Raw genomic sequence first — 8,848 nt, forward strand, 5'->3', positions numbered from 1 at the left:
AGTTGCTTATATTCCTGACCTCATTTGCAGGAGAAGTAGAACAATTTAGAAAAACCGATGGCCATTTTTAGAGAGTTGAAAGGAGTTAGACTGGTGCAGCAAAGATACTTGAACCAGCCAAAATTGTGAACCAACTATTAGGTCATGTATACCATTCACCTCCATGGAAGGAATTCTATAGGTACAAATAAACCAACTGGAATCTTGAGACCGGTTAGTTGCAAACTTCTCTATTATCTAAATTCCACTATGTAAACAGCAACCCTTCCCAGTCCTAACATACCTTTTCCAATAATCTTCTCGGTGTTGATGTTTGTGCTTCACTTTTGTAGAACACAACCCCTCCTCATTTTCCGTTCTACTAACTTATCCATTTCCAGTTCAGCACTGTGTCCAGGTTCCTTGCACTTGCTCCCTTCTCCCTCACCCCCAATACTTTTCACCGTGGGTTTTTTTTTTTTCCTGCTTTTTTCGTTTGCAACCAACACTGTTTTGCGGAAAAATCTACTTGGTTGTATATTTCAAGGCTTCCCTTTCAACTCTTTGTGATGGATAATGCTCCTTTTCTAAGTCCTGCTGATGCACGGGGCTGAGAAGAGGAGGTCCATGTACTCCACTCCCCATGTCCTTTTCTAGACCATTGTTCATCCAACTTGTGCCTCATCATGCTCAGTATTTCAAAGGCTCGAAAGCAACTCTTTTTCTATGTCAGTCTATGGATTATGCCTCTATAGGCCTCTATAGCTCTTGTCCTTTCTCATTGCTACTATGAACACTCAAACACTACCCAAACTAGGCCGGGCGTGGTGGCTCACACCTGTATGTAATCCCAGCACTTGGGAGGCCGAGGTGGGCGGATCACGAGGTCAGGAGATCGAGACCATCCTGGCTAACATGGTGAAACCCCGTCTCTACTAAAAATACAAAAATTAGCTGGGCCTGGTGGCAGGCTCCTGTAGTCCCAGCTACTCGGGAGGCTGAGGCAGGAGAATGGCGTGAACACGGGAGGCGGAGCTTGCAGTAAGCCGAGATCGCGCCACTGCACTCCAGCCTGGGTGACAGAGTGAGACTCCATCTCAAAAAAAAAAACAAAAAAACCCATACTATTTTTATGACATTCCAACTAGTCACTTTGATGCCAGCCTCGCCTTCTACTCTTAACCTACTGTCCATCCAACATGCTGCTTATTTACACTAAAATGTTAATTCTGATCTAGTTTTCTAAAAAAAAATCAAAGATTTGTTTGCTTATTGAATAAAGCCCAAACTCCTCAGTGTGGCATCCAAGACTCCCTACAATATGGCTCCAACATTTAACTCCGGCTTTACCTTTCAGTGTCCTCCTCTTCAACCAGCCTATCCTGTGTGTTTTTCCTGCCCTGTGGGATTTTCTGCTTTTCATAATGGTAGTAATTTAATCCAGCATGATATTCCAGACATTGCAATTAAGCACTTCATATTTAATCAACTCAGCAACATGTAAGGTAGCAACTATTATCCCATTTTAACAGATGACAACATTGTTACAGGGACTTACAGAAACTCCCCAAATCACATATTTAGAAAATGGCAGATCCAGATTTGAACCCCATCTGTCTCCAAAGCCCATGCTCCCTTCTTTGTTTGAAATGTACTACTCTTTATTCATCAAAATTAATCATAACCCTTAAAACCATCTCAAATGCACTTTCCTTTATGAAACCATTTTTCATCCCTCTGACCAAATGGCATCACTCCTTCTCTATACTCTTATAGTATTATAGATACTTTGCTTCAGCTTTTCAAAAGCCAAATTAACAATAGAATATGGTTGCTGCCCTACTGAAGCTTACCTACCACATGTTACTTACTGCTGTTTGTATTACCTTTGGACATAGTAGGCATTTATTACATGGTTATTGCACTGAGTTAATATATATCCATCCATCCATCCATCCATCTATCCATCCATCCATCCATTATTCACTAATACACTGGGTTACTTGTATGGAGGAAACTGACAAAATCCTTTCCCAGATCACCTTTCTCAGAATGCTGTAGTCACAATGGCATCTGAACCTCATTTTTACAGTTGCTATTTGTGTACAAACTATATGCTGTATACTCAAGAAATTTTTGTTCACTAAAATAATAAACTATTTGTTTCCTTACATATAATCAAAAGATTCATGTCATCAGTTGCTTTTTTAAAGTCTCTCTTCTTATAAAATCTAATGTGAAGACAGCTTGTTTCTCACTCAACAGCACTGGGGAAAAACCAGGCATGAGGAATGAGAGGCAAAAGTGACAGTAAGTGGCAGAATCAGGATTTAAATCAAGGTGTACTTGATGCAAATGCCATAGTTCTTAACCAGTATGCTACATTGTGTCACAAAATCATTGTCTAGCTGTTTTGTTGCCTACAAATACAGTCATGCTGTTTTGACAATACTTTCTGGCCACTGGGATTAGAATTTGTGTTTTTCCAAAACAATTTAGCTGCTTATTGGTAATTTAAGATTTTTTCCCTTGTTTTGTTTTTGACATAGATAAAATATCCTACCATTTCTCCAAGGGGAATATCTTTTAACTGTGCTTAGATGGTACCTTTGATAAGGATTAATACAAACAGTTGATCTTATTTGTCATTTTTCCTACTACATTTCAGAAGGCAAGTTCAAGCTTGGAGGTTACCTTGCAGTCATCACTCTTGTGTCGTCACATGCCTATTTGTATAAAACTGAAGTTAAGCTAGGCATGGTGGCTCTCACCTGTAATCCCAACACTTTGGGAGGCAGAAGGCTGGAGGATTGTTTGAGCCCAGGAGTTGGAGACCAGCCTGTGTGACAAAGATAGACCCCATCTCTACAAAAAAAATTTTTTTTTAATTAGCTGGGTGTGGTGGTACACACCTGTGGCCCCAGCTACTTGGGAGGCTGAAGTAGGAGGACTGCCTGAGCCTGGGAGTTCAAGGATGCAGTGAACCATGATCATGCCACTGTACTCCAGCCTGGACAACACAGCAAGATACTGTATCAAAAAATTAAAAATAAAAAAACCTGAAATTAAGTGTAACTTAAAGAAGGAAGAATAATATTTAACTGCCTTCTTGGTGGCTCATGCCTGTAATCCCAGCACTTTGGGAGGCCAAGGAGGGCAGATCAAAAGGTCAGGAGTTCAAGACCAGCCTGGCCAACATGGTGAAACCTCATCAATTGGCTGGGTGTGGTGGCAGGTGCCTGTAATCCCAGCTACTTGGGAGGCTGAGGAAGGAGAATCTTTTGAACCCGGGAGGCGGAGGTTGCAGTGAGCCGAGATCATGCCATTGCATTCCAGCCTGGGTGAGGGGGTGAGACTCCATCTTAAAAAAAAAAAAAAAAAAGGATTTTCTGAACCCAGAGATCTGGTTTGCAACCAAAAAGAAAAGATAAATTTACAATTTTCTGATATAAAAAGTTTATCAAAATAGACCTTACAATATTGCTTTTAGAATAGCAAGCAAATTTCTTCAGAAGGTGCATACTGCTGTTCTTCATAAAATGGTTTTTCTTTATCACTCTAGTCTCTTTTCTCACCATTTTCTCCTCTCACTTCGATTATAAACAAACTAAACTTCTTTCCCAAAGACAAGATCGTTCACACCTCTGCAACTGCACATGTTGATTCTTCCTTACCTTTTTTTCTTTTTTCTTTTATTATATATATACTTTTTATATATATATAAAGTATATATATCATATATATTCTTTATAAATATATATAAAGTATATATTATATATATGTACTTTAAGTTCATGTGCACAATGTGCCGATTTGTTACATATGTACACATGTGCCATGTTGGTGTGCTGCACCCATGAATTGGTCATTTACATTAGGTATTTCTCCTAATGCTATCTTTCCCCCCTCCCACCACCCCATGAAAGGCCCCAGTGTGTGATTTTCCCCACCCTGTGTCCAAGTGTTCTCATTGTTCAATTCCCACTTATGAGTGAGAACATGCGGTGTTTGGTTTTCTGTCCTTGCGATAGTTTGCTGAGAATGATGGTTTCCAGCTTCATCCTTGTCCCTACAAAAGACATGAACTCATCCTTTTTTATGGCTGCATAGTATTCCATAGTGTATATGTGCCACATTTTCTTAATCCAGTCTATCATTGATGGATATTTGGGTTGGTTCCAAGTCTTTGCTATGGTGAATACTGCCACAATAAACATACGTGTGCATGTGTCTTTATAGCAGCATGATTTATAGTCCTTTGGGTATATACCCAGTAATGGGATGGCTGGGTCAAATGGTATTTCTAGTTCTAGATCCCTGAGGAATCGCCACACTGTCTTCCACAATGGTTGAACTAGTTTACAGTCCCACCAACAGTGTAAAAGTGTTCCTATTTCTCTACATCCTCTCCAGCACCTGTTGTTTCCTGACTTTTTAGTGATCACCATTCTAACTGGCATGAGATGGTATCTAATTGTGGTTTTGATTTGCATTTCTCTGATGGCCAGTGATGATAAGCATTTTTTCATATGTCTGTTGGCTGCATAAATGTCTTCTTTTGAGAAGTGTCTGTTCATATCTTTGCCCACTTTTTGATGTGGTTGTTTGATTTTTTCTTGTAAATTTCTTTAAGTTCTTTGTGGATACCGGATATTTGTCAGATGGGTAGATGGCAAAAATTTTCTCCCATTCTGTAGGTTGCCTGTTCACTCTGATGGTAGTTTCTTTTGCTGTGCAGAAGCTCTTTAGTTTAATTAGATCCCATTATTCAATTTTGGCTTTTGTTGCCATTGCTTTTGATGTTTTAGACATGAAGTCCTTGGCCATGCCCATGTCCTGAATGGTATTGCCTAGGTTTTCTTCTAGGGTTTTTATGGTTTTAGGTCTAATATTTAAGGCTTTAATCCATCTTGAATAAATTTTTGTATAAGATGTTAGGACAGGATCCAGTTTCAGCTTTCTACATATGGCTAGCCAGTTTTCCCAGCACCATTTACTAAATAGGGAATCATTTCCCCATTTCTTGTTTTTGTCAGGTTTGTCAAAGATCAGATGGTTGTAGATGTGTGGTATTATTTCTGAGGGCTATGTTCTGTTCCATTGGTCTATATCTCTGTTTTGGTACCAGTACCATGCTGTTTTGGTTACTGTAGCCTTGTAGTATAGTTTGAAGTCAGGTAGCATGATGCCTCCAGCTTTGTTCTTTTGGCTTAGGATTGTCTTGGCAATGCGGGCTATCTTTTGCTTCCATATGAACTTTAAAGTAGTTTTTTCCAATTCTTGAAGAAAGTCATTGGTAGCTTGATGGGGATGGCATTTAATCTATAAATTACCTTGGGCAGTATGACCATTTTCACGATATTGATTCTTCCTATTCATGAACATGGAATGCTCTTCCATTTGTTTGTGTCCTCTTTTATTTTGTTGAGCAGTGGTTTGTAGTTCTCCTTCAAGAGGTCCTTCACATCCCTTGTAAGTTAGATTCCTAGGTATTTTATTCTCTTTGAAGCAATTGTGAATGGGAGTTCACTCATGATTTGGCTCTCTGTTTGTCTGTTATTGGTGTATAAGAATGCTTGTGATTTTTGCACATTGATTTTGTATCCTGAGACTTTGCTGAAGTTGCTTATCAGTTTAAGGAGATTTTGAGCTGAGACAATGGGGTTTTCTAAATATACAATCATGTCATCTGCAAACAGGGACAATTTGAGTTCCTCTTTTCCTAATTGAATACCCTTTATTTCTTTCTCCTGCCTGATTGCCCTGGCCAGAACTTCCAACCCTATGTTGAATAGGAGTAGTGAGAGAGGGTATCCCTATCTTGTGCCACTTTTCAAAGGGAATGCTTCCAGTTTTAGCCCACTCAGTATGATATTGGCTGTGGATTTGTCATAAATAGCTCTTATTATTTTGAGATACGTCCCATCAATACCTAATTTATTGAGTGTTTTTGGCATGAAGGGCTGTTGAATTTTGTCAAAGGCCTTTTCTTCATCTATTGAGATAATCATGTGGTTTTTATCGTTGGTTCTGTTTATATGCTGGATTACATTTATTGATTTGCGTATGTTGAACCAGCCTTGCATCCCAGGGATGAAGCCCACTTGATCATGGTGGATAAGCTTTTTGATGTGCTGCTGGATTTGGTTTGCCAGTATTTTATTGAGGATTTTTGCGTCAATGTTCATCAGGGATATTGGTCTAAAATTCTCTTTTTTGGTTGTGTCTCTGCCCGGCTTTGGTATCAGGATGATGCTGGCCTCATAAAATGAGTTAGGGAGGATTCCCTCTTTTTCTATTGATTGGAATAGTTTCAGAAGGAATGCTACCAGCTCCTCCTTGTACCCCCGGTAGAATTTGGCTGTGAATCTGTCTGGTCCTGGACTTTTTTGGTTGTTAGGCTATTAATTATTGCCTCAATTTCAGAGCCTGTTATTGCTCTATTCAGGGATTCAACTGCTTCCTGGTTTAGTCTTGGGAGGGTGTATGTGTCGAGGAACTTATCCATTTCTTCTAGATATTCTAGTTTATTTGCATAGAGGTGTTTATAGTATTCTCTGATGGTAGTTTGTATTTCTGTGGGATGGGTGGTGATATCCCCTTTATCATTTTTTATTGAATTTATTTGATTCTTCTCTCTTTTCTTCTTTATTAGTCTTGCTAGTGGTCTATCAATTTTTTTGACCTTTTCAAAAAACTAGCTCCTGGATTCATTGAGTTTTTGAAGAGTTTTTTGTGTCTCTATCTCCTTCAGTTCTACTCTGATCTTAGTTATTTCTTGCCTTCTGCTAGCTTTTGAATGTGTTTGCTCTTGCTTCTCTAGTTCTTTTAATTGTGATGTTAGGGTGTCGATTTTAGATCTTTCCTGCTTTCTCTTGTGGGCATTTAGTGCTACAAATTTCCCTCTACACACTGCTTTAAATGTGTCCCAGAGATTCTGGTATGTTGTGTCTTTGTTCTCATTGGTTTCAAAAAACATCTTTATTTCTGCCTTCATTTTGTTATGTACCCAGTAGTCATTCAGGAGCAGGTTGTTCAGCTTCCATGTAGTTGAGCAGTTTTGAGTGAGTTTCTTAATCCTGAGTTCTAGTTTGATTGCACTGTGGTCTGAGAGACAGTTTGTTATAATTTCTGTTCTTTTACATTTGCTGAGGAGTGCTTTACTTCCAACTATGTGTTCAGTTTTGGAATAAGTGCGATGTGGTGCTGAGAAGAATGTATATTCTGTTGATTTGGGGTGGAGAGTGCTGTAGATGTATATTAGGTCTGCTTGGTGCAGAGCTGAGTTCAATTCCTGGATATTCTTTTTAACTTTCTGTCTCATTGATCTGTCTAATGTTAACAGTGGGGTGTTAAAGTCTCCCATTATTATTGTGTGGGAGTCTAAGTCTCTTTGTAGGTCTCTAAGGACTTGCTTTATGAATCTGGGTGCTCCTGCATTGGGTGCATATATATTTAGGATAGTTAGCTCTTCTTGTTGAATTGATCCCTTTACCATTATGTAATGGCCTTCTTTGTCTCTTTTGATCTTTGTTGGCTTAAAGTCTGTTTTATTAGAGACTAGGATTGCAACCTCTGCTTTTTTTTTTTTTTTTTTCCATTTGCTTGATAGATCTTCCTCCATCCCTTTATTTTGAGCCTATGTGTGTCTCTGCACTTGAGATGGGTCTCCTGAATACAGCACACTGATGGGTCTTGACTCTATCCAATTTGCCATTCTGTGTTTTTTAATTGGGGATTTAGCCCATTTACATTTAAGGTTAATATTGTTATGTGTGAATTTGATCCTGTCATTATGATGTTAGCTGGTTATTTTGCTCATTAATTGCTGCAGTTTCCTCCTAGCCTCGATGGTCTTTACAATTTGGCATGTTTTTGCAGTGGCTAGTACCGGTTGTTCTTTTCCATGTTTAGTGCTTCCTTCATTCTTCCTTACCTAGCTAACCTCTATTGGTCCTTCAGGACTATTCTCATGCTGCATCTCTTTCTTGCCTCCCAAACTCCCCCAGTGTCAGGAACCCTTTTTATATCTACCTGCTTATTTCCCATTGGTAGCACATGTCATACTGATTTGTGATTGCCTTGTAACTTGCCTGTCTTCCCAATCAGCTTATAAACTTGCTGAGGGCAGAAACTCTGTCTTGCCCACAGGTAGATTCCAAGGACCTTGGATGGTATTTGGACTATAGTAGGCACTCCTAAGAAGACACAGTCATTCTAGACAGTTAGCTTTGTATCTTTTCGCACTAAATATTGTTTCTCATGACCTATTCCCTGACAAATTTGAAAGACTGATTTATAGTAGGTAGGTAGCATCCAAATTGTTAAAATACTTGGGCAACTGCCAGATTCCTTTTTATCATATGCATAGTTTGCATCTGGATATTTTATTTGCACAGGGATAATTCTCCTGGGAAGTAATATAGGCATTCCTAGGGAGTACACCATCAAAAGAGATGGATCAGCCTAAATTAATCTGAGAAACTAAATATAACTGCGTGGAAAAAATAATGCTTACTGTTACTAAGAGGGAAAGCACACACTATATTTTGTTCTGTAATCAATTGCAAATTTACATTTGATAACTCTGGTTGTTGTTTAATCAAAAATGATTATCTTCCTTGATTAGGAGTATTTTTTAAGGAAAAGGAATTGCTAATTAGTTTGCTAACGCTCTCTGTTGAAGGTGTTTGCAATTAAATTGAGGAGGTAAAGAAAGCTGCAAATGATCCAAATGCTGAAATGTAGTTACTAAATATTGAAGGAGTTCCTCTTTCAAACTATGTGAAACTCTAAACTTTTTAGAAAAACTCTAGTATCTAAAATGCTGTCCCTATATGAAAAAAAATCTATGAATTCTTGGAAGAGA

Source organism: Pongo pygmaeus, chromosome 1 (genome assembly GCF_028885625.2).
Source record: "Pongo pygmaeus isolate AG05252 chromosome 1, NHGRI_mPonPyg2-v2.0_pri, whole genome shotgun sequence".
NCBI classification, from domain to species: domain Eukaryota; kingdom Metazoa; phylum Chordata; class Mammalia; order Primates; family Hominidae; genus Pongo; species Pongo pygmaeus.